Below are 24764 nucleotides of genomic sequence, written 5' to 3'. Positions count from 1 at the left end.
GCTCTGTAAAAACTATTTGCTAGTGCAGTCAGGGAGGGCCTTGGAAAAGCTCATTGGGATTCCTCATGATCTCAAACAAATAAATGAATAAATAAATAATGTTTTCAACATTTTTTTTAACTCTGCTGTGGTCGGTCCCAAGCCCGTGCTGTGAAAAAGGAGGGTCAGATGCTGGGACAAGCAAACCAGCTCTGTAAAAACTATTTGCTACTGCGGTCAGGGAGGGCCTTGGAAAAGCTCATTGGGATTCCTCAGGATCTCAAACAAATAAATGAATAAATAAATAAGGTTTTCAACATTTTTTTAACTCTGCCGTGGCCGGTCCAAAGCCCGTGCTGTGAAAAGAAGGGGGTCAGTTGCTGGGACAAGCAAACCAGCTCTGTAAAAAAAATATTTGCTACTGCGGTAAGGGAGGGCCTTGGAAAAGCTCATTGGGATTCCTCAGAATCTCAAACAAATAAATGAATAAATAAATAAATAATGTTTTCAACATTTTTTAACTCTGCCGTGGCCGGTCCCAAGCCCGTGCTGTGAAAAGAGGAGGGTCAGATGTTGGGACAAGCAAACCAACTTTGTAAAAACTATTTGCTACTGCGGTCAGGGAGGGCCTTGGAAAAGCTCATTGGGATTCCTCAGGATCTCAAACAAATAAATGAATAAATAAATAATGTTTTCAACATTTTTTTAACTCTGCCGTGGCCGGTCCCAAGCCCGTGCTGTGAAAAGAGGAGGGTCAGATGCTGGGACAAGCAAACCAGCTCTGTAAAAACTATTTTCTACTGAGGTCAGGGAGTGCCTTGGAAAAGCTCATTGGGATTCCTCAGGATCTCAAACAAATAAATAAATAATGTTTTCAACATTTTTTAACTCTGCCGTCGCCGGTCCCAAGCCCGTGCTGTGAAAAGAGGAGGGTCAGATGCTGGGACAAGCAAACCAGCTCTGTAAAAACTATTTGCTACTGCGGTCAGGGAGGGCCTTGGAAAAGCTCATTGGGATTCCTCAGGATCTCAAACAAATAAATTAATAAATAAATAAATAATGTTTTCAACATTTTTTAACTCTGCCGTGGCCGGTCCCAAGCCCGTGCTGTGAAAAGAGGAGGGTCAGATGCTGGGACAAGCAAACCAGCTCTGTAAAAACTATTTGCTACTGCGGTCAGGGAGGGCCTTGGAAAAGCTCATTGGGATTCCTCAGGATCTCAAACAAATAAATGAATAAATAAATAATGTTTTCAACATTTTTTTAACTCTGCCGTGTCCGGTCCCAAGCCCGTGCTGTGAAAAGAAGAGGGTCAGATGCTGGGACAAGCAAACCAGCTCTGTAAAAAAAACTTTTTGCTACTGCGGTCAGGGAGGGCCTTGGAAAAGCTCATTGGGATTCCTCAGGATCTCAAACAAATAAATTAATAAATAAATAAATAATGTTTTCAACATTTTTTAACTCTGCCGTGGCCGGTCCCAAGCCCGTGCTGTGAAAAGAGGAGGGTCAGATGCTGGGACAAGGAAACCAGCTCTGTAAAAACGATTTGCTACTGCGGTCAGGGAGGGCCTTGGAAAAGCTCATTGGGATTCCTCAGGATCTCAAACAAATAAATGAATAAATAATGTTTTCAACATTTTTTAACTCTGCCGTGGCCGGTCCCAAGCCCGTGCTGTGAATAGAGGAGGGTCAGATGCTGGGACAAGCAAACCAGCTCTGTAAAAACTATTTGCTACTGCGGTCAGGGAGGGCCTTGGAAAAGCTCATTGGGATTCCTCAGGATCTCAAACAAATAAATGAATAAATAAATAAATAATGTTTTCAACATTTTTTTAACTCTGCCGTGGCCGGTCCCAAGCCCGTGCTGTGAAAAGAGGAGGGTCAGATGCTGGGACAAGCAAACCAGCTCTGTAAAAACTATTTGCTACTGCGGTCAGGGAGGGCCTTGGAAAAGCTCATTGGGATTCCTCAGAATCTCAAACAAATAAATGAATAAATAAATAAATAATGTTTTCAACATTTTTTAACTCTGCCGTGGCCGGTCCCAAGCCCGTGCTGTGAAAAGAGGAGGGTCAGATGTTGGGACAAGCAAACCAGCTCTGTAAAAACGATTTGCTACTGCGGTCAGGGAGGGCCTTGGAAAAGCTCATTGGGATTCCTCAGGATCTCAAACAAATAAATGAATAAATAAATAATGTTTTCAACATTTTTTTAACTCTGCCGTGGCCGGTCCCAAGCCCGTGCTGTGAAAAGAGGAGGGTCAGATGCTGGGACAAGCAAACCAGCTCTGTAAAAACTATTTGCTACTGCGGTCAGGGAGGGCCTTGGAAAAGCTCATTGGGATTCCTCAGGATCTCAAACAAATAAATTATTAAATAAATAAATAATGTTTTCAACATTTTTTAACTCTGCCGTGGCCGGTCCCAAGCCCGTGCTGTGAAAAGAGGAGGGTCAGATGCTGGGACAAGGAAACCAGCTCTGTAAAAACTATTTGCTACTGCGGTCAGGGAGGGCCTTGGAAAAGCTCATTGGGATTCCTCAGGATCTCAAACAAATAAATGAATAAATAAATAATGTTTTCAACATTTTTTAACTCTGCCATGGCCGGTCCCAAGCCCGTGCTGTGAATAGAGGAGGGTCAGATGCTGGGACAAGCAAACCAGCTCTGTAAAAACTATTTGCTACTGCGGTCAGGGAGGGCCTTGGAAAAGCTCATTGGGATTCCTCAGGATCTCAAACAAATAAATGAATAAATAAATAATGTTTTCAACATTTTTTTAACGCTGCCATGGCCGGTCCCAAGCCCGTGCTGTGAAAAGAGGAGGGTCAGATGCTGGGACAAGCAAACCAGCTCTGTAAAAACTATTTGCTACTGCGGTCAGGGAGGGCCTTGGAAAAGCTCATTGGGATTCCTCAGGATCTCAAACAAATAAATGAATAAATAAATAATGTTTTCAACATTTTTTTAACTCTGCCGTGTCCGGTCCCAAGCCCGTGCTGTGAAAAGAGGAGGGTCAGATGCTGTGACAAGGAAACCAGCTCTGTAAAAACTATTTGCTACTGCGGTCAGGGAGGGCCTTGGAAAAGCTCATTGGGATTCCTCAGGATCTCAAACAAATAAATGAATAAATAATGTTTTCAACATTTTTTAACTCTGCCATGGCCGGTCCCAAGCCCGTGCTGTGAATAGAGGAGGGTCAGATGCTGGGACAAGCAAACCAGCTCTGTAAAAACTATTTGCTACTGCGGTCAGGGAGGGCCTTGGAACAGCTCATTGGGATTCCTCAGGATTTCAAACAAATAAATGAATAAATTAATAAATAATGTTTTCAACATTTTTTTAACTCTGCCGTGGCCGGTCCCAAGCCCGTGCTGTGAAAAGAGGAGGGTCAGATGCTGGGACAAGCATACCAGCTCTGTAAAAACTATTTGCTACTGCGGTCAGGGAGGGCCTTGGAAAAGCTCATTGGGATTCCTCAGGATCTCAAACAAATAAATGAATAAATAAATAATGTTTTCAACATTTTTTTAACTCTGCCGTGTCCGGTCCCAAGCCCGTGCTGTGAAAAGAAGAGGGTCAGATGCTGGGACAAGCAAACCAGCTCTGTAAAAAAAACTATTTGCTACTGCGGTCAGGGAGGGCCTTGGAAAAGCTCATTGGGATTCCTCAGAATCTCAAACAAATAAATGAATAAATAAATAAATAATGTTTTCAACATTTTTTAACTCTGCCGTGGCCGGTCCCAAGCCCGTGCTGTGAAAAGAGGAGGGTCAGATGTTGGGACAAGCAAACCAGCTCTGTAAAAACTATTTGCTACTGCGGTCAGGGAGGGCCTTGGAAAAGCTCATTGGGATTCCTCAGGATCTCAAACAAATAAATGAATAAATAAATTATGTTTTCAACATTTTTTTAACTCTGCCGTGGCCGGTCCCAAGCCCATGCTGTGAAAAGAGGAGGGTCAGATGCTGGGACAAGCAAACCAGCTCTGTAAAAACTATTTTCTACTGAGGTCAGGGAGTGCCTTGGAAAAGCTCATTGGGATTCCTCAGGATCTCAAACAAATAAATAAATAATGTTTTCAACATTTTTTAACTCTGCCGTCGCCGGTCCCAAGCCCTTGCTGTGAAAAGAGGAGGGTCAGATGCTGGGACAAGCAAACCAGCTCTGTAAAAACTATTTGCTACTGCGGTCAGGGAGGGCCTTGGAAAAGCTCATTGGGATTCCTCAGGATCTCAAACAAATAAATGAATAAATAAATAATGTTTTCAACATTTTTTTAACTCTGCCGTGGCCGGTCCCAAGCCCGTGCTGTGAATAGAGGAGGGTCAGATGCTGGGACAAGCAAACCAGCTCTGTAAAAACTATTTGCTACTGCAGTCAGGGAGGGCCTTGGAAAAGCTCATTGGGATTCCTCAGGATCTCAAACAAATAAATGAATAAATAAATAATGTTTTCAACATTTTTTTAACTCTGCCGTGGCCGGTCCCAAGCCCGTGCTGTGAAAAGAGGAGGGTCAGATGCTGGGACAAGCAAACCAGCTCTGTAAAAACTATTTGATACTGCAGTCAGGGAGGGCCTTGGAAAAGCTCATTGGGATTCCTCAGGATCTCAAACAAATAAATGAATAAATAAATAAATAATGTTTTCAACATTTTTTTAACTCTGCCGTGGCCGGTCCCAAGCCCGTGCTGTGAAAAGAGGAGGGTCAGATGCTGGGACAAGCAAACCAGCTCTGTAAAAACTATTTGCTACTGCGGTCAGGGAGGGCCTTGGAAAAGCTCATTGGGATTCCTCAGGATCTCAAACAAATAAATGAATAAATAAATAATGTTTTCAACATTTTTTTAACTCTGCCGTGTCCGGTCCCAAGCCCGTGCTGTGAAAAGAAGAGGGTCAGATGCTGGGACAAGCAAACCAGCTCTGTAAAAAAAACTATTTGCTACTGCGGTCAGGGAGGGCCTTGGAAAAGCTCATTGGGATTCCTCAGAATCTCAAACAAATAAATGAATAAATAAATAAATAATGTTTTCAACATTTTTTAACTCTGCCGTGGCCGGTCCCAAGCCCGTGCTGTGAAAAGAGGAGGGTCAGATGTTGGGACAAGCAAACCAGCTCTGTAAAAACTATTTGCTACTGCGGTCAGGGAGGGCCTTGGAAAAGCTCATTGGGATTCCTCAGGATCTCAAACAAATAAATGAATAAATAAATAATGTTTTCAACATTTTTTTAACTCTGCCGTGGCCGGTCCCAAGCCCGTGCTGTGAATAGAGGAGGGTCAGATGCTGGGACAAGCAAACCAGCTCTGTAAAAACTATTTGCTACTGCAGTCAGGGAGGGCCTTGGAAAAGCTCATTGGGATTCCTCAGGATCTCAAACAAATAAATGAATAAATAAATAATGTTTTCAACATTTTTTTAACTCTGCCGTGGCCGGTCCCAAGCCCGTGCTGTGAATAGAGGAGGGTCAGATGCTGGGACAAGCAAACCAGCTCTGTAAAAACTATTTGCTACTGCAGTCAGGGAGGGCCTTGGAAAAGCTCATTGGGATTCCTCAGGATCTCAAACAAATAAATGAATAAATAAATAATGTTTTCAACATTTTTTTAACTCTGCCGTGGCCGGTCCCAAGCCCGTGCTGTGAAAAGAGGAGGGTCAGATGCTGGGACAAGGAAACAAGCTCTGTAAAAACTATTTGCTACTGCGGTCAGGGAGGGCCTTGGAAAAGCTCATTGGGATTCCTCAGGATCTCAAACAAATAAATGAATAAATAAATAATGTTTTCAACATTTTTTTAACTCTGCCGTGGCCGGTCCCAAGCCCGTGCTGTGAAAAGAGGAGGGTCAGATGCTGGGACAAGCAAACCAGTTCTGTAAAAATTATTTTCTACTGAGGTCAGGGAGTGCTTTGGAAAAGCTCATTGGGATTCCTCAGGATCTCAAACAAATAAATAAATAATGTTTTCAACATTTTTTAACTCTGCCGTCGCCGGTCCCAAGCCCGTGCTGTGAAAAGAGGAGGGTCAGATGCTGGGACAAGCAAACAAGCTCTGTAAAAACTATTTGCTACTGCGGTCAGGGAGGGCCTTGGAAAAGCTCATTGGGATTCCTCAGGATCTCAAACAAATAAATGAATAAATAAATAATGTTTTCAACATTTTTTTAACTCTGCCGTGGCCGGTCCCAAGCCCGTGCTGTGAATAGAGGAGGGTCAGATGCTGGGACAAGCAAACCAGCTCTGTAAAAACTATTTGCTACTGCAGTCAGGGAGGGCCTTGGAAAAGCTCATTGGGATTCCTCAGGATCTCAAACAAATAAATGAATAAATAAATAATGTTTTCAACATTTTTTTAACTCTGCCGTGGCCGGTCCCAAGCCCGTGCTGTGAAAAGAGGAGGGTCAGATGCTGGGACAAGCAAACCAGCTCTGTAAAAACTATTTGATACTGCAGTCAGGGAGGGCCTTGGAAAAGCTCATTGGGATTCCTCAGGATCTCAAACAAATAAATGAATAAATAAATAAATAATGTTTTCAACATTTTTTTAACTCTGCCGTGGCCGGTCCCAAGCCCGTGCTGTGAAAAGAGGAGGGTCAGATGCTGGGACAAGCAAACCAGCTCTGTAAAAACTATTTGCTACTGCGGTCAGGGAGGGCCTTGGAAAAGCTCATTGGGATTCCTCAGGATCTCAAACAAATAAATGAATAAATAAATAATGTTTTCAACATTTTTTTAACTCTGCCGTGTCCGGTCCCAAGCCCGTGCTGTGAAAAGAAGAGGGTCAGATGCTGGGACAAGCAAACCAGCTCTGTAAAAAAAACTATTTGCTACTGCGGTCAGGGAGGGCCTTGGAAAAGCTCATTGGGATTCCTCAGAATCTCAAACAAATAAATGAATAAATAAATAAATAATGTTTTCAACATTTTTTAACTCTGCCGTGGCCGGTCCCAAGCCCGTGCTGTGAAAAGAGGAGGGTCAGATGTTGGGACAAGCAAACCAGCTCTGTAAAAACTATTTGCTACTGCGGTCAGGGAGGGCCTTGGAAAAGCTCATTGGGATTCCTCAGGATCTCAAACAAATAAATGAATAAATAAATAATGTTTTCAACATTTTTTTAACTCTGCCGTGGCCGGTCCCAAGCCCGTGCTGTGAATAGAGGAGGGTCAGATGCTGGGACAAGCAAACCAGCTCTGTAAAAACTATTTGCTACTGCAGTCAGGGAGGGCCTTGGAAAAGCTCATTGGGATTCCTCAGGATCTCAAACAAATAAATGAATAAATAAATAATGTTTTCAACATTTTTTTAACTCTGCCGTGGCCGGTCCCAAGCCCGTGCTGTGAATAGAGGAGGGTCAGATGCTGGGACAAGCAAACCAGCTCTGTAAAAACTATTTGCTACTGCAGTCAGGGAGGGCCTTGGAAAAGCTCATTGGGATTCCTCAGGATCTCAAACAAATAAATGAATAAATAAATAATGTTTTCAACATTTTTTTAACTCTGCCGTGGCCGGTCCCAAGCCCGTGCTGTGAAAAGAGGAGGGTCAGATGCTGGGACAAGGAAACAAGCTCTGTAAAAACTATTTGCTACTGCGGTCAGGGAGGGCCTTGGAAAAGCTCATTGGGATTCCTCAGGATCTCAAACAAATAAATGAATAAATAAATAATGTTTTCAACATTTTTTTAACTCTGCCGTGGCCGGTCCCAAGCCCGTGCTGTGAAAAGAGGAGGGTCAGATGCTGGGACAAGCAAACCAGTTCTGTAAAAATTATTTTCTACTGAGGTCAGGGAGTGCTTTGGAAAAGCTCATTGGGATTCCTCAGGATCTCAAACAAATAAATAAATAATGTTTTCAACATTTTTTAACTCTGCCGTCGCCGGTCCCAAGCCCGTGCTGTGAAAAGAGGAGGGTCAGATGCTGGGACAAGCAAACAAGCTCTGTAAAAACTATTTGCTACTGCGGTCAGGGAGGGCCTTGGAAAAGCTCATTGGGATTCCTCAGGATCTCAAACAAATAAATGAATAAATAAATAATGTTTTCAACATTTTTTAACTCTGCCATGGCCGGTCCCAAGCCCGTGCTGTGAATAGAGGCGGGTCAGATGCTGGGACAAGCAAACCAGCTCTGTAAAAACTATTTGCTACTGCGGTCAGGGAGGGCCTTGGAAAAGCTCATTGGGATTCCTCAGGATCTCAAACAAATAAATGAATAAATAAATAATGTTTTCAACATTTTTTTAACTCTGCCGTGGCCGGTCCCAAGCCCGTGCTGTGAAAAGAGGAGGGTCAGATGCTGGGATAAGCAAACCAGCTCTGTAAAAACTATTTGATACTGCAGTCAGGGAGGGCCTTGGAAAAGCTCATTGGGATTCCTCAGGATCTCAAACAAATAAATGACTAAATAAATAAATAATGTTTTCAACATTTTTTTAACTCTGCCGTGGCCGGTCCCAAGCCCGTGCTGTGAAAAGAGGAGGGTCAGATGCTGGGACAAGCAAACCAGCTCTGTAAAAACTATTTGCTACTGCGGTCAGGGAGGGCCTTGGAAAAGCTCATTGGGATTCCTCAGGATCTCAAACAAATAAATGAATAAATAAATAATGTTTTCAACATTTTTTTAACTCTGCCGTGTCCGGTCCCAAGCCCGTGCTGTGAAAAGAAGAGGGTCAGATGCTGGGACAAGCAAACCAGCTCTGTAAAAAAAACTATTTGCTACTGCGGTCAGGGAGGGCCTTGGAAAAGCTCATTGGGATTCCTCAGAATCTCAAACAAATAAATGAATAAATAAATAAATAATGTTTTCAATATTTTTTAACTCTGCCGTGGCCGGTCCCAAGCCCGTGCTGTGAAAAGAGGAGGGTCAGATGTTGGGACAAGCAAACCAGCTCTGTAAAAACGATTTGCTACTGCGGTCAGGGAGGGCCTTGGAAAAGCTCATTGGGATTCCTCAGGATCTCAAACAAATAAATGAATAAATAAATAATGTTTTCAACATTTTTTTAACTCTGCCGTGGCCGGTCCCAAGCCCGTGCTGTGAAAAGAGGAGGGTCAGATGCTGGGACAAGCAAACCAGCTCTGTAAAAACTATTTGCTACTGCGGTCAGGGAGGGCCTTGGAAAAGCTCATTGGGATTCCTCAGGATCTCAAACAAATAAATGAATAAATAAATAAATAATGTTTTCAACATTTTTTTAACTCTGCCGTGGCCGGTCCCAAGCCCGTGCTGTGAAAAGAGGAGGGTCAGATGCTGGGACAAGCAAACCAGCTCTGTAAAAACTATTTGCTAGTGCAGTCAGGGAGGGCCTTGGAAAAGCTCATTGGGATTCCTCATGATCTCAAACAAATAAATGAATAAATAAATAATGTTTTCAACATTTTTTTTAACTCTGCTGTGGTCGGTCCCAAGCCCGTGCTGTGAAAAAGGAGGGTCAGATGCTGGGACAAGCAAACCAGCTCTGTAAAAACTATTTGCTACTGCGGTCAGGGAGGGCCTTGGAAAAGCTCATTGGGATTCCTCAGGATCTCAAACAAATAAATGAATAAATAAATAAGGTTTTCAACATTTTTTTAACTCTGCCGTGGCCGGTCCAAAGCCCGTGCTGTGAAAAGAAGGGGGTCAGTTGCTGGGACAAGCAAACCAGCTCTGTAAAAAAAATATTTGCTACTGCGGTAAGGGAGGGCCTTGGAAAAGCTCATTGGGATTCCTCAGAATCTCAAACAAATAAATGAATAAATAAATAAATAATGTTTTCAACATTTTTTAACTCTGCCGTGGCCGGTCCCAAGCCCGTGCTGTGAAAAGAGGAGGGTCAGATGTTGGGACAAGCAAACCAGCTTTGTAAAAACTATTTGCTACTGCGGTCAGGGAGGGCCTTGGAAAAGCTCATTGGGATTCCTCAGGATCTCAAACAAATAAATGAATAAATAAATAATGTTTTCAACATTTTTTTAACTCTGCCGTGGCCGGTCCCAAGCCCGTGCTGTGAAAAGAGGAGGGTCAGATGCTGGGACAAGCAAACCAGCTCTGTAAAAACTATTTTCTACTGAGGTCAGGGAGTGCCTTGGAAAAGCTCATTGGGATTCCTCAGGATCTCAAACAAATAAATAAATAATGTTTTCAACATTTTTTAACTCTGCCGTCGCCGGTCCCAAGCCCGTGCTGTGAAAAGAGGAGGGTCAGATGCTGGGACAAGCAAACCAGCTCTGTAAAAACTATTTGCTACTGCGGTCAGGGAGGGCCTTGGAAAAGCTCATTGGGATTCCTCAGGATCTCAAACAAATAAATTAATAAATAAATAAATAATGTTTTCAACATTTTTTAACTCTGCCGTGGCCGGTCCCAAGCCCGTGCTGTGAAAAGAGGAGGGTCAGATGCTGGGACAAGCAAACCAGCTCTGTAAAAACTATTTGCTACTGCGGTCAGGGAGGGCCTTGGAAAAGCTCATTGGGATTCCTCAGGATCTCAAACAAATAAATGAATAAATAAATAATGTTTTCAACATTTTTTTAACTCTGCCGTGTCCGGTCCCAAGCCCGTGCTGTGAAAAGAAGAGGGTCAGATGCTGGGACAAGCAAACCAGCTCTGTAAAAAAAACTTTTTGCTACTGCGGTCAGGGAGGGCCTTGGAAAAGCTCATTGGGATTCCTCAGGATCTCAAACAAATAAATTAATAAATAAATAAATAATGTTTTCAACATTTTTTAACTCTGCCGTGGCCGGTCCCAAGCCCGTGCTGTGAAAAGAGGAGGGTCAGATGCTGGGACAAGGAAACCAGCTCTGTAAAAACGATTTGCTACTGCGGTCAGGGAGGGCCTTGGAAAAGCTCATTGGGATTCCTCAGGATCTCAAACAAATAAATGAATAAATAATGTTTTCAACATTTTTTAACTCTGCCGTGGCCGGTCCCAAGCCCGTGCTGTGAATAGAGGAGGGTCAGATGCTGGGACAAGCAAACCAGCTCTGTAAAAACTATTTGCTACTGCGGTCAGGGAGGGCCTTGGAAAAGCTCATTGGGATTCCTCAGGATCTCAAACAAATAAATGAATAAATAAATAAATAATGTTTTCAACATTTTTTTAACTCTGCCGTGGCCGGTCCCAAGCCCGTGCTGTGAAAAGAGGAGGGTCAGATGCTGGGACAAGCAAACCAGCTCTGTAAAAACTATTTGCTACTGCGGTCAGGGAGGGCCTTGGAAAAGCTCATTGGGATTCCTCAGGATCTCAAACAAATAAATTAATAAATAAATAAATAATGTTTTCAACATTTTTTAACTCTGCCGTGGCCGGTCCCAAGCCCGTGCTGTGAAAAGAGGAGGGTCAGATGCTGGGACAAGCAAACCAGCTCTGTAAAAACTATTTGCTAGTGCAGTCAGGGAGGGCCTTGGAAAAGCTCATTGGGATTCCTCATGATCTCAAACAAATAAATGAATAAATAAATAATGTTTTCAACATTTTTTTTAACTCTGCCGTGGTCTGTCCCAAGCCCGTGCTGTGAAAAGAGGAGGGTCAGATGCTGGGACAAGCAAACCAGCTCTGTAAAAACTATTTGCTACTGCGGTCAGGGAGGGCCTTGGAAAAGCTCATTGGGATTCCTCAGAATCTCAAACAAATAAATGAATAAATAAATAAATAATGTTTTCAACATTTTTTAACTCTGCCGTGGCCGGTCCCAAGCCCGTGCTGTGAAAAGAGGAGGGTCAGATGTTGGGACAAGCAAACCAGCTCTGTAAAAACGATTTGCTACTGCGGTCAGGGAGGGCCTTGGAAAAGCTCATTGGGATTCCTCAGGATCTCAAACAAATAAATGAATAAATAAATAATGTTTTCAACATTTTTTTAACTCTGCCGTGGCCGGTCCCAAGCCCGTGCTGTGAAAAGAGGAGGGTCAGATGCTGGGACAAGCAAACCAGCTCTGTAAAAACTATTTGCTACTGCGGTCAGGGAGGGCCTTGGAAAAGCTCATTGGGATTCCTCAGGATCTCAAACAAATAAATTATTAAATAAATAAATAATGTTTTCAACATTTTTTAACTCTGCCGTGGCCGGTCCCAAGCCCGTGCTGTGAAAAGAGGAGGGTCAGATGCTGGGACAAGGAAACCAGCTCTGTAAAAACTATTTGCTACTGCGGTCAGGGAGGGCCTTGGAAAAGCTCATTGGGATTCCTCAGGATCTCAAACAAATAAATGAATAAATAAATAATGTTTTCAACATTTTTTAACTCTGCCATGGCCGGTCCCAAGCCCGTGCTGTGAATAGAGGAGGGTCAGATGCTGGGACAAGCAAACCAGCTCTGTAAAAACTATTTGCTACTGCGGTCAGGGAGGGCCTTGGAAAAGCTCATTGGGATTCCTCAGGATCTCAAACAAATAAATGAATAAATAAATAATGTTTTCAACATTTTTTTAACGCTGCCATGGCCGGTCCCAAGCCCGTGCTGTGAAAAGAGGAGGGTCAGATGCTGGGACAAGCAAACCAGCTCTGTAAAAACTATTTGCTACTGCGGTCAGGGAGGGCCTTGGAAAAGCTCATTGGGATTCCTCAGGATCTCAAACAAATAAATGAATAAATAAATAATGTTTTCAACATTTTTTTAACTCTGCCGTGTCCGGTCCCAAGCCCGTGCTGTGAAAAGAGGAGGGTCAGATGCTGGGAAAAGGAAACCAGCTCTGTAAAAACTATTTGCTACTGCGGTCAGGGAGGGCCTTGGAAAAGCTCATTGGGATTCCTCAGGATCTCAAACAAATAAATGAATAAATAATGTTTTCAACATTTTTTAACTCTGCCATGGCCGGTCCCAAGCCCGTGCTGTGAATAGAGGAGGGTCAGATGCTGGGACAAGCAAACCAGCTCTGTAAAAACTATTTGCTACTGCGGTCAGGGAGGGCCTTGGAACAGCTCATTGGGATTCCTCAGGATTTCAAACAAATAAATGAATAAATTAATAAATAATGTTTTCAACATTTTTTTAACTCTGCCGTGGCCGGTCCCAAGCCCGTGCTGTGAAAAGAGGAGGGTCAGATGCTGGGACAAGCATACCAGCTCTGTAAAAACTATTTGCTACTGCGGTCAGGGAGGGCCTTGGAAAAGCTCATTGGGATTCCTCAGGATCTCAAACAAATAAATGAATAAATAAATAATGTTTTCAACATTTTTTTAACTCTGCCGTGTCCGGTCCCAAGCCCGTGCTGTGAAAAGAAGAGGGTCAGATGCTGGGACAAGCAAACCAGCTCTGTAAAAAAAACTATTTGCTACTGCGGTCAGGGAGGGCCTTGGAAAAGCTCATTGGGATTCCTCAGAATCTCAAACAAATAAATGAATAAATAAATAAATAATGTTTTCAACATTTTTTAACTCTGCCGTGGCCGGTCCCAAGCCCGTGCTGTGAAAAGAGGAGGGTCAGATGTTGGGACAAGCAAACCAGCTCTGTAAAAACTATTTGCTACTGCGGTCAGGGAGGGCCTTGGAAAAGCTCATTGGGATTCCTCAGGATCTCAAACAAATAAATGAATAAATAAATTATGTTTTCAACATTTTTTTAACTCTGCCGTGGCCGGTCCCAAGCCCATGCTGTGAAAAGAGGAGGGTCAGATGCTGGGACAAGCAAACCAGCTCTGTAAAAACTATTTTCTACTGAGGTCAGGGAGTGCCTTGGAAAAGCTCATTGGGATTCCTCAGGATCTCAAACAAATAAATAAATAATGTTTTCAACATTTTTTAACTCTGCCGTCGCCGGTCCCAAGCCCTTGCTGTGAAAAGAGGAGGGTCAGATGCTGGGACAAGCAAACCAGCTCTGTAAAAACTATTTGCTACTGCGGTCAGGGAGGGCCTTGGAAAAGCTCATTGGGATTCCTCAGGATCTCAAACAAATAAATTAATAAATAAATAAATAATGTTTTCAACATTTTTTAACTCTGCCGTGGCCGGTCCCAAGCCCGTGCTGTGAAAAGAGGAGGGTCAGATGCTGGGACAAGGAAACAAGCTCTGTAAAAACTATTTGCTACTGCGGTCAGGGAGGGCCTTGGAAAAGCTCATTGGGATTCCTCAGGATCTCAAACAAATAAATGAATAAATAAATAATGTTTTCAACATTTTTTTAACTCTGCCGTGGCCGGTCCCAAGCCCGTGCTGTGAATAGAGGAGGGTCAGATGCTGGGACAAGCAAACCAGCTCTGTAAAAACTATTTGCTACTGCAGTCAGGGAGGGCCTTGGAAAAGCTCATTGGGATTCCTCAGGATCTCAAACAAATAAATGAATAAATAAATAATGTTTTCAACATTTTTTTAACTCTGCCGTGGCCGGTCCCAAGCCCGTGCTGTGAAAAGAGGAGGGTCAGATGCTGGGACAAGCAAACCAGCTCTGTAAAAACTATTTGATACTGCAGTCAGGGAGGGCCTTGGAAAAGCTCATTGGGATTCCTCAGGATCTCAAACAAATAAATGAATAAATAAATAAATAATGTTTTCAACATTTTTTTAACTCTGCCGTGGCCGGTCCCAAGCCCGTGCTGTGAAAAGAGGAGGGTCAGATGCTGGGACAAGCAAACCAGCTCTGTAAAAACTATTTGCTACTGCGGTCAGGGAGGGCCTTGGAAAAGCTCATTGGGATTCCTCAGGATCTCAAACAAATAAATGAATAAATAAATAATGTTTTCAACATTTTTTTAACTCTGCCGTGTCCGGTCCCAAGCCCGTGCTGTGAAAAGAAGAGGGTCAGATGCTGGGACAAGCAAACCAGCTCTGTAAAAAAAACTATTTGCTACTGCGGTCAGGGAGGGCCTTGGAAAAGCTCATTGGGATTCCTCAGAATCTCAAACAAATAAATGAATAAATAAATAAATAATGTTTTCAACATTTTTTAACTCTGCCGTGGCCGGTCCCAAGCCCGTGCTGTGAAAAGAGGAGGGTCAGATGTTGGGACAAGCAAACCAGCTCTGTAAAAACTATTTGCTACTGCGGTCAGGGAGGGCCTTGGAAAAGCTCATTGGGATTCCTCAGGATCTCAAACAAATAAATGAATAAATAAATAATGTTTTCAACATTTTTTTAACTCTGCCGTGGCCGGTCCGAAGCCCGTGCTGTGAAAAGAGGAGGGTCAGATGCTGGGACAAGCAAACCAGCTCTGTAAAAACTATTTGCTACTGCGGTCAGTGAGGGCCTTGGAAAAGCTCATTGGGATTCCTCAGGATCTCAAACAAATAAATGAATAAATAAATAAATAATGTTTTCAACATTTTTTTAACTCTGCCGTGGCCGGTCCCAAGCCCGTGCTGTGAAAAGAGGAGGGTCAGATGCTGGGACAAGCAAACCAGCTCTGTAAAAACTATTTGCTACTGCGGTCAGGGAGGGCCTTGGAAAAGCTCATTGGGATTCCTCAGGATCTCAAACAAATAAATGAATAAATAAATAAGGTTTTCAACATTTTTTTAACTCTGCCGTGGCCGGTCCAAAGCCCGTGCTGTGAAAAGAAGGGGGTCAGATGCTGGGACAAGCAAACCAGCTCTGTAAAAAAAATATTTGCTACTGCGGTAAGGGAGGGCCTTGGAAAAGCTCATTGGGATTCCTCAGAATCTCAAACAAATAAATGAATAAATAAATAAATAATGTTTTCAACATTTTTTAACTCTGCCGTGGCCGGTCCCAAGCCCGTGCTGTGAAAAGAGGAGGGTCAGATGTTGGGACAAGCAAACCAGCTCTGTAAAAACTATTTGCTACTGCGGTCAGGGAGGGCCTTGGAAAAGCTCATTGGGATTCCTCAGGATCTCAAACAAATAAACGAATAAATAAATAATGTTTTCAACATTTTTTTAACTCTGCCGTGGCCGGTCCCAAGCCCGTGCTGTGAAAAGATGAGGGTCAGATGCTGGGACAAGGAAACCAGCTCTGTAAAAACTATTTTCTACTGAGGTCAGGGAGTGCCTTGGAAAGCTCATTGGGATTCCTCAGGATCTCAAACAAATAAATAAATAATGTTTTCAACATTTTTTAGCTCTGCCGTTGCCGGTCCCAAGCCCGTGCTGTGAAAAGAGGAGGGTCAGATGCTGGGACAAGCAAACCAGCTCTGTAAAAACTATTTGATACTGCAGTCAGGGAGGGCCTTGGAAAAGCTCATTGGGATTCCTCAGGATCTCAAACAAATAAATTAATAAATAAATAAATAATGTTTTCAACATTTTTTAACTCTGCCGTGGCCGGTCCCAAGCCCGTGCTGTGAAAAGAGGAGGGTCAGATGCTGGGACAAGGAAACCAGCTCTGTAAAAACTATTTGCTACTGCGGTCAGGGAGGGCCTTGGAAAAGCTCATTGGGATTCCTCAGGATCTCAAACAAATAAATGAATAAATAAATAATGTTTTCAACATTTTTTAACTCTGCCATGGCCAGTCCCAAGCCCGTGCTGTGAATAGAGGAGGGTCAGATGCTGGGACAAGTAAACCAGCTCTGTAAAAACTATTTGCTACTGCGGTCAGGGAGGGCCTTGGAAAAGCTCATTGGGATTCCTCAGGATCTCAAACAAATAAATGAATAAATAAATAATGTTTTCAACATTTTTTTAACTCTGCCGTGGCCGGTCCCAAGCCCGTGCTGTGAAAAGAGGAGGGTCAGATGCTGGGATAAGCAAACCAGCTCTGTAAAAACTATTTGATACTGCAGTCAGGGAGGGCCTTGGAAAAGCTCATTGGGATTCCTCAGGATCTCAAACAAATAAATGAATAAATAAATAAATAATGTTTTCAACATTTTTTTAACTCTGCCGTGGCCGGTCCCAAGCCCGTGCTGTGAAAAGAGGAGGGTCAGATGCTGGGACAAGCAAACCAGCTCTGTAAAAACTATTTGCTACTGCGGTCAGGGAGGGCCTTGGAAAAGCTCATTGGGATTCCTCAGGATCTCAAACAAATAAATGAATAAATAAATAAGGTTTTCAACATTTTTTTAACTCTGCCGTGGCCGGTCCAAAGCCCGTGCTGTGAAAAGAAGGGGGTCAGATGCTGGGACAAGCAAACCAGCTCTGTAAAAAAAATATTTGCTACTGCGGTAAGGGAGGGCCTTGGAAAAGCTCATTGGGATTCCTCAGAATCTCAAACAAATAAATGAATAAATAAATAAATAATGTTTTCAACATTTTTTAACTCTGCCGTGGCCGGTCCCAAGCCCGTGCTGTGAAAAGAGGAGGGTCAGATGTTGGGACAAGCAAACCAGCTCTGTAAAAACTATTTGCTACTGCGGTCAGGGAGGGCCTTGGAAAAGCTCATTGGGATTCCTCAGGATCTCAAACAAATAAACGAATAAATAAATAATGTTTTCAACATTTTTTTAACTCTGCCATGGCCGGTCCCAAGCCCGTGCTGTGAAAAGATGAGGGTCAGATGCTGGGACAAGGAAACCAGCTCTGTAAAAACTATTTTCTACTGAGGTCAGGGAGTGCCTTGGAAAGCTCATTGGGATTCCTCAGGATCTCAAACAAATAAATAAATAATGTTTTCAACATTTTTTAGCTCTGCCGTTGCCGGTCCCAAGCCCGTGCTGTGAAAAGAGGAGGGTCAGATGCTGGGACAAGCAAACCAGCTCTGTAAAAACTATTTGATACTGCAGTCAGGGAGGGCCTTGGAAAAGCTCATTGGGATTCCTCAGGATCTCAAACAAATAAATTAATAAATAAATAAATAATGTTTTCAACATTTTTTAACTCTGCCGTGGCCGGTCCCAAGCCCGTGCTGTGAAAAGAGGAGGGTCAGATGCTGGGACAAGGAAACCAGCTCTGTAAAAACTATTTGCTACTGCGGTCAGGGAGGGCCTTGGAAAAGCTCATTGGGATTCCTCAGGATCTCAAACAAATAAATGAATAAATAAATAATGTTTTCAACATTTTTTAACTCTGCCATGGCCAGTCCCAAGCCCGTGCTGTGAATAGAGGAGGGTCAGATGCTGGGACAAGTAAACCAGCTCTGTAAAAACTATTTGCTACTGCGGTCAGGGAGGGCCTTGGAAAAGCTCATTGGGATTCCTCAGGATCTCAAACAAATAAATGAATAAATAAATAATGTTTTCAACATTTTTTTAACTCTGCCGTGGCCGGTCCCAAGCCCGTGCTGTGAAAAGAGGAGGGTCAGATGCTGGGATAAGCAAACCAGCTCTGTAAAAACTATTTGATACTGCAGTCAGGGAGGGCCTTGGAAAAGCTCATTGGGATTCCTCAGGATCTCAAACAAATAAATGAATAAATAAATAAATAATGTTTTCAACATTTTTTTAACTCTGCCGTGGCCGGTCCCAAGCCCGTGCTGTGAAAAGAGGAGGGTCAGATGCTGGGACAAGCAAACCAGCTCTGTAAAAACTATTTGCTACTGCGGTCAGGGAGGGCCTTGGAAAAGCTCATTGGGATTCCTCAGGATCTCAAACAAATAAATGAATAAATAAATAAGGTTTTCAACATTTTTTTAACTCTGCCGTGGCCGGTCCAAAGCCCGTGCTGTGAAAAGAAGGGGGTCAGATGCTGGGACAAGCAAACCAGCTCTGTAAAAAAAATATTTGCTACTGCGGTAAGGGAGGGCCTTGGAAAAGCTCATTGGGATTCCTCAGAATCTCAAACAAATAAATGAATAAATAAATAAATAATGTTTTCAACATTTTTTAACTCTGCCGTGGCCGGTCCCAAGCCCGTGCTGTGAAAAGAGGAGGGTCAGATGCTGGGACAAGGAAACCAGCTCTGTAAAAACTATTTGCTACTGCGGTCAGGGAGGGCCTTGGAAAAGCTCATTGGGATTCCTCAGGATCTCAAACAAATAAATGAATAAATAAATAATGTTTTCAACATTTTTTAACTCTGCCATGGCCAGTCCCAAGCCCGTGCTGTGAATAGAGGAGGGTCAGATGCTGGGACAAGTAAACCAGCTCTGTAAAAACTATTTGCTACTGCGGTCAGGGAGGGCCTTGGAAAAGCTCATTGGGATTCCTCAGGATCTCAAACAAATAAATGAATAAATAAATAATGTTTTCAACATTTTTTTAACTCTGCCGTGGCCGGTCCCAAGCCCGTGCTGTGAAAAGAGGAGGGTCAGATGCTGGGATAAGCAAACCAGCTCTGTAAAAACTATTTGATACTGCAGTCAGGGAGGGCCTTGGAAAAGCTCATTGGGATTCCTCAGGATCTCAAACAAATAAATGAATAAATAAATAAATAATGTTTTCAACATTTTTTTAACTCTGCCGTGGCCGGTCCCAAGCCCGTGCTGTGAAAAGAGGAGGGTCAGATGCTGGGACAAGCAAACCAGCTCTGTAAAAACTATTTGCTACTGCGGTCAGGGAGGGCCTTGGAAAAGCTCATTGGGATTCCTCAGGATCTCAAACAAATAAATGAATAAATAAATAAGGTTTTCAACATTTTTTTAACTCTGCCGTGGCCGGTCCAAAGCCCGTGCTGTGAAAAGAAGGGGGTCAGATGCTGGGACAAGCAAACCAGCTCTGTAAAAAAAATATTTGCTACTGCGGTAAGGGAGGGCCTTGGAAAAGCTCATTGGGATTCCTCAGAATCTCAAACAAATAAATGAATAAATAAATAAATAATGTTTTCAACATTTTTTAACTCTGCCGTGGCCGGTCCCAAGCCCGTGCTGTGAAAAGAGGAGGGTCAGATGTTGGGACAAGCAAACCAGCTCTGTAAAAACTATTTGCTACTGCGGTCAGGGAGGGCCTTGGAAAAGCTCATTGGGATTCCTCAGGATCTCAAACAAATAAATTAATAAATAAATAAATAATGTTTTCAACATTTTTTAACTCTGCCGTGGCCGGTCCCAAGCCCGTGCTGTGAAAAGAGGAGGGTCAGATGCTGGGACAAGGAAACAAGCTCTGTAAAAACTATTTGCTACTGCGGTCAGGGAGGGCATTGGAAAAGCTCATTGGGATTCCTCAGGATCTCAAACAAATAAATGAATAAATAAATAATGTTTTCAACATTTTTTTAACTCTGCCGTGGCCGGTCCCAAGCCCGTGCTGTGAATAGAGGAGGGTCAGATGCTGGGACAAGCAAACCAGCTCTGTAAAAACTATTTGCTACTGCAGTCAGGGAGGGCCTTGGAAAAGCTCATTGGGATTCCTCAGGATCTCAAACAAATAAATGAATAAATAAATAATGTTTTCAACATTTTTTTAACTCTGCCGTGGCCGGTCCCAAGCCCGTGCTGTGAAAAGAGGAGGGTCAGATGCTGGGATAAGCAAACCAGCTCTGTAAAAACTATTTGATACTGCAGTCAGGGAGGGCCTTGGAAAAGCTCATTGGGATTCCTCAGGATCTCAAACAAATAAATGAATAAATAAATAAATAATGTTTTCAACATTTTTTTAACTCTGCCGTGGCCGGTCCCAAGCCCGTGCTGTGAAAAGAGGAGGGTCAGATGCTGGGACAAGCAAACCAGCTCTGTAAAAACTATTTGCTACTGCGGTCAGGGAGGGCCTTGGAAAAGCTCATTGGGATTCCTCAGGATCTCAAACAAATAAATGAATAAATAAATAATGTTTTCAACATTTTTTTAACTCTGCCGTGTCCGGTCCCAAGCCCGTGCTGTGAAAAGAAGAGGGTCAGATGCTGGGACAAGCAAACCAGCTCTGTAAAAAAAACTATTTGCTACTGCGGTCAGGGAGGGCCTTGGAAAAGCTCATTGGGATTCCTCAGAATCTCAAACAAATAAATGAATAAATAAATAAATAATGTTTTCAACATTTTTTAACTCTGCCGTGGCCGGTCCCAAGCCCGTGCTGTGAAAAGAGGAGGGTCAGATGTTGGGACAAGCAAACCAGCTCTGTAAAAACTATTTGCTACTGCGGTCAGGGAGGGCCTTGGAAAAGCTCATTGGGATTCCTCAGGATCTCAAACAAATAAATGAATAAATAAATAATGTTTTCAACATTTTTTTAACTCTGCCGTGGCCGGTCCCAAGCCCGTGCTGTGAAAAGAGGAGGGTCAGATGCTGGGACAAGCAAACCAGCTCTGTAAAAACTATTTGCTACTGCGGTCAGGGAGGGCCTTGGAAAAGCTCATTGGGATTCCTCAGGATCTCAAACAAATAAATGAATAAATAAATAATGTTTTCAACATTTTTTTAACTCTGCCGTGGCCGGTCCCAAGCCCGTGCTGTGAAAAGATGAGGGTCAGATGCTAGGACAAGGAAACCAGCTCTGTAAAAACTATTTTCTTCTGAGGTCAGGGAGTGCCTTGGAAAAGCTCATTGGGATTCCTCAGGATCTCAAACAAATAAATAAATAATGTTTTCAACATTTTTTAGCTCTGCCGTCGCCGGTCCCAAGCCCGTGCTGTGAAAAGAGGAGGGTCAGATGCTGGGACAAGCAAACCAGCTCTGTAAAAACTATTTGATACTGCAGTCAGGGAGGGCCTTGGAAAAGCTCATTGGGATTCCTCAGGATCTCAAACAAATAAATGAATAAATAAATAAATAATGTTTTCAACATTTTTTTAACTCTGCTGTGGCCGGTCCCAAGCCCGTGCTGTGAAAAGAGGAGGGTCAGATGCTGGGACAAGCAAACCAGCTCTGTAAAAACTATTTGCTACTGCGGTCAGGGAGGGCCTTGGAAAAGCTCATTGGGATTCCTCAGGATCTCAAACAAATAAATGAATAAATAAATAATGTTTTCAACATTTTTTTAACTCTGCCGTGTCCGGTCCCAAGCCCGTGCTGTGAAAAGAAGAGGGTCAGATGCTGGGACAAGCAAACCAGCTCTGTAAAAAAAACTATTTGCTACTGCGGTCAGGGAGGGCCTTGGAAAAGCTCATTGGGATTCCTCAGAATCTCAAACAAATAAATGAATAAATAAATAAATAATGTCTTCAACATTTTTTAACTCTGCCGTGGCCGGTCCCAAGTCCGTGCTGTGAAAAGAGGAGGGTCAGATGTTGGGACAAGCAAACCAGCTCTGTAAAAACGATTTGCTACTGCGGTCAGGGAGGGCCTTGGAAAAGCTCATTGGGATTCCTCAGGATCTCAAACAAATAAATGAATAAATAAATAATGTTTTCAACATTTTTTTAACTCTGCCGTGGCCAGTCCCAAGCCCGTGCTGTGAAAAGAGGAGGGTCAGATGCTGGGACAAGCAAACCAGCTCTGTAAAAACTATTTGCTACTGCGGTCAGGGAGGGCCTTGGAAAAGCTCATTGGGATTCCTCAGGATCTCAAACAAATAAATGAATAAATAAATAATGTTTTCAACATTTTTTTAACTCTGCCGTGGCCGGTCCCAAGCCCGTGCTGTGAAAAGAGGAGGGTCAGATGCTGGGACAAGCAAACCAGTTCTGTAAAAACTATTTTCTACTGAGGTCAGGGAGTGCTTTGGAAAAGCTCATTGGGATTCCTCAGGATCTCAAACAAATAAATAAATAATGTTTTCAACATTTTTTAACTCTGCCGTCGCTGGTCCCAAGCCCGTGCTGTGAAAAGAGGAGGGTCAGATGCTGGGACAAGCAAACCAGCTCTGTAAAAACTATTTGCTACTGCGGTCAGGGAGGGCCTTGGAAAAGCTCATTGGGATTCCTCAGGATCTCAAACAAATAAATTAATAAATAAATAAATAATGTTTTCAACATTTTTTAACTCTGCCATGGCCGGTCCCAAGCCCGTGCTGTGAATAGAGGCGGGTCAGATGCTGGGACAAGCAAACCAGCTCTGTAAAAACTATTTGCTACTGCGGTCAGGGAGGGCCTTGGAAAAGCTCATTGGGATTCCTCAGGATCTCAAACAAATAAATGAATAAATAAATAAGGTTTTCAACATTTTTTTAACTCTGCCGTGGCCGGTCCAAAGCCCGTGCTGTGAAAAGAAGGGGGTCAGATGCTGGGACAAGCAAACCAGCTCTGTAAAAAAAATATTTGCTACTGCGGTAAGGGAGGGCCTTGGAAAAGCTCATTGGGATTCCTCAGAATCTCAAACAAATAAATGAATAAATAAATAAATAATGTTTTCAACATTTTTTAACTCTGCCGTGGCCGGTCCCAAGCCCGTGCTGTGAAAAGAGGAGGGTCAGATGCTGGGACAAGGAAACCAGCTCTGTAAAAACTATTTGCTACTGCGGTCAGGGAGGGCCTTGGAAAAGCTCATTGGGATTCCTCAGGATCTCAAACAAATAAATGAATAAATAAATAATGTTTTCAACATTTTTTAACTCTGCCATGGCCAGTCCCAAGCCCGTGCTGTGAATAGAGGAGGGTCAGATGCTGGGACAAGTAAACCAGCTCTGTAAAAACTATTTGCTACTGCGGTCAGGGAGGGCCTTGGAAAAGCTCATTGGGATTCCTCAGGATCTCAAACAAATAAATGAATAAATAAATAATGTTTTCAACATTTTTTTAACTCTGCCGTGGCCGGTCCCAAGCCCGTGCTGTGAAAAGAGGAGGGTCAGATGCTGGGATAAGCAAACCAGCTCTGTAAAAACTATTTGATACTGCAGTCAGGGAGGGCCTTGGAAAAGCTCATTGGGATTCCTCAGGATCTCAAACAAATAAATGAATAAATAAATAAATAATGTTTTCAACATTTTTTTAACTCTGCCGTGGCCGGTCCCAAGCCCGTGCTGTGAAAAGAGGAGGGTCAGATGCTGGGACAAGCAAACCAGCTCTGTAAAAACTATTTGCTACTGCGGTCAGGGAGGGCCTTGGAAAAGCTCATTGGGATTCCTCAGGATCTCAAACAAATAAATGAATAAATAAATAAGGTTTTCAACATTTTTTTAACTCTGCCGTGGCCGGTCCAAAGCCCGTGCTGTGAAAAGAAGGGGGTCAGATGCTGGGACAAGCAAACCAGCTCTGTAAAAAAAATATTTGCTACTGCGGTAAGGGAGGGCCTTGGAAAAGCTCATTGGGATTCCTCAGAATCTCAAACAAATAAATGAATAAATAAATAAATAATGTTTTCAACATTTTTTAACTCTGCCGTGGCCGGTCCCAAGCCCGTGCTGTGAAAAGAGGAGGGTCAGATGTTGGGACAAGCAAACCAGCTCTGTAAAAACTATTTGCTACTGCGGTCAGGGAGGGCCTTGGAAAAGCTCATTGGGATTCCTCAGGATCTCAAACAAATAAATTAATAAATAAATAAATAATGTTTTCAACATTTTTTAACTCTGCCGTGGCCGGTCCCAAGCCCGTGCTGTGAAAAGAGGAGGGTCAGATGCTGGGACAAGGAAACAAGCTCTGTAAAAACTATTTGCTACTGCGGTCAGGGAGGGCATTGGAAAAGCTCATTGGGATTCCTCAGGATCTCAAACAAATAAATGAATAAATAAATAATGTTTTCAACATTTTTTTAACTCTGCCGTGGCCGGTCCCAAGCCCGTGCTGTGAATAGAGGAGGGTCAGATGCTGGGACAAGCAAACCAGCTCTGTAAAAACTATTTGCTACTGCAGTCAGGGAGGGCCTTGGAAAAGCTCATTGGGATTCCTCAGGATCTCAAACAAATAAATGAATAAATAAATAATGTTTTCAACATTTTTTTAACTCTGCCGTGGCCGGTCCCAAGCCCGTGCTGTGAAAAGAGGAGGGTCAGATGCTGGGATAAGCAAACCAGCTCTGTAAAAACTATTTGATACTGCAGTCAGGGAGGGCCTTGGAAAAGCTCATTGGGATTCCTCAGGATCTCAAACAAATAAATGAATAAATAAATAAATAATGTTTTCAACATTTTTTTAACTCTGCCGTGGCCGGTCCCAAGCCCGTGCTGTGAAAAGAGGAGGGTCAGATGCTGGGACAAGCAAACCAGCTCTGTAAAAACTATTTGCTACTGCGGTCAGGGAGGGCCTTGGAAA

At 43.1% G+C, this 24764-nt stretch overlaps 2 protein-coding genes across 2 annotated transcripts in view; one reads left to right on the top strand and one right to left on the bottom strand.

Annotated features, from left to right (window-relative positions):
• Positions 1-24764, bottom strand: part of LOC309549117 (uncharacterized protein) — a 4285597-nt gene that overhangs the window by 220412 nt on the left and 4040421 nt on the right.
• The window catches only part of LOC309549120 (uncharacterized protein), a gene marked incomplete at its 3' end in the record, with an annotated part of 1495124 nt that overhangs the window by 84698 nt on the left and 1385662 nt on the right, over positions 1-24764 (top strand). The gene's annotated exons all lie outside the window — the stretch shown is intronic.

Source organism: Pelophylax lessonae (assembly GCF_965119305.1).
Source record: "Pelophylax lessonae genome assembly, chromosome: 3".
NCBI lineage: Eukaryota > Metazoa > Chordata > Amphibia > Anura > Ranidae > Pelophylax > Pelophylax lessonae.
The sequence above is the reverse complement of the archived record's forward strand: the minus strand, read 5'-3'. Positions and strand labels throughout refer to the sequence as shown.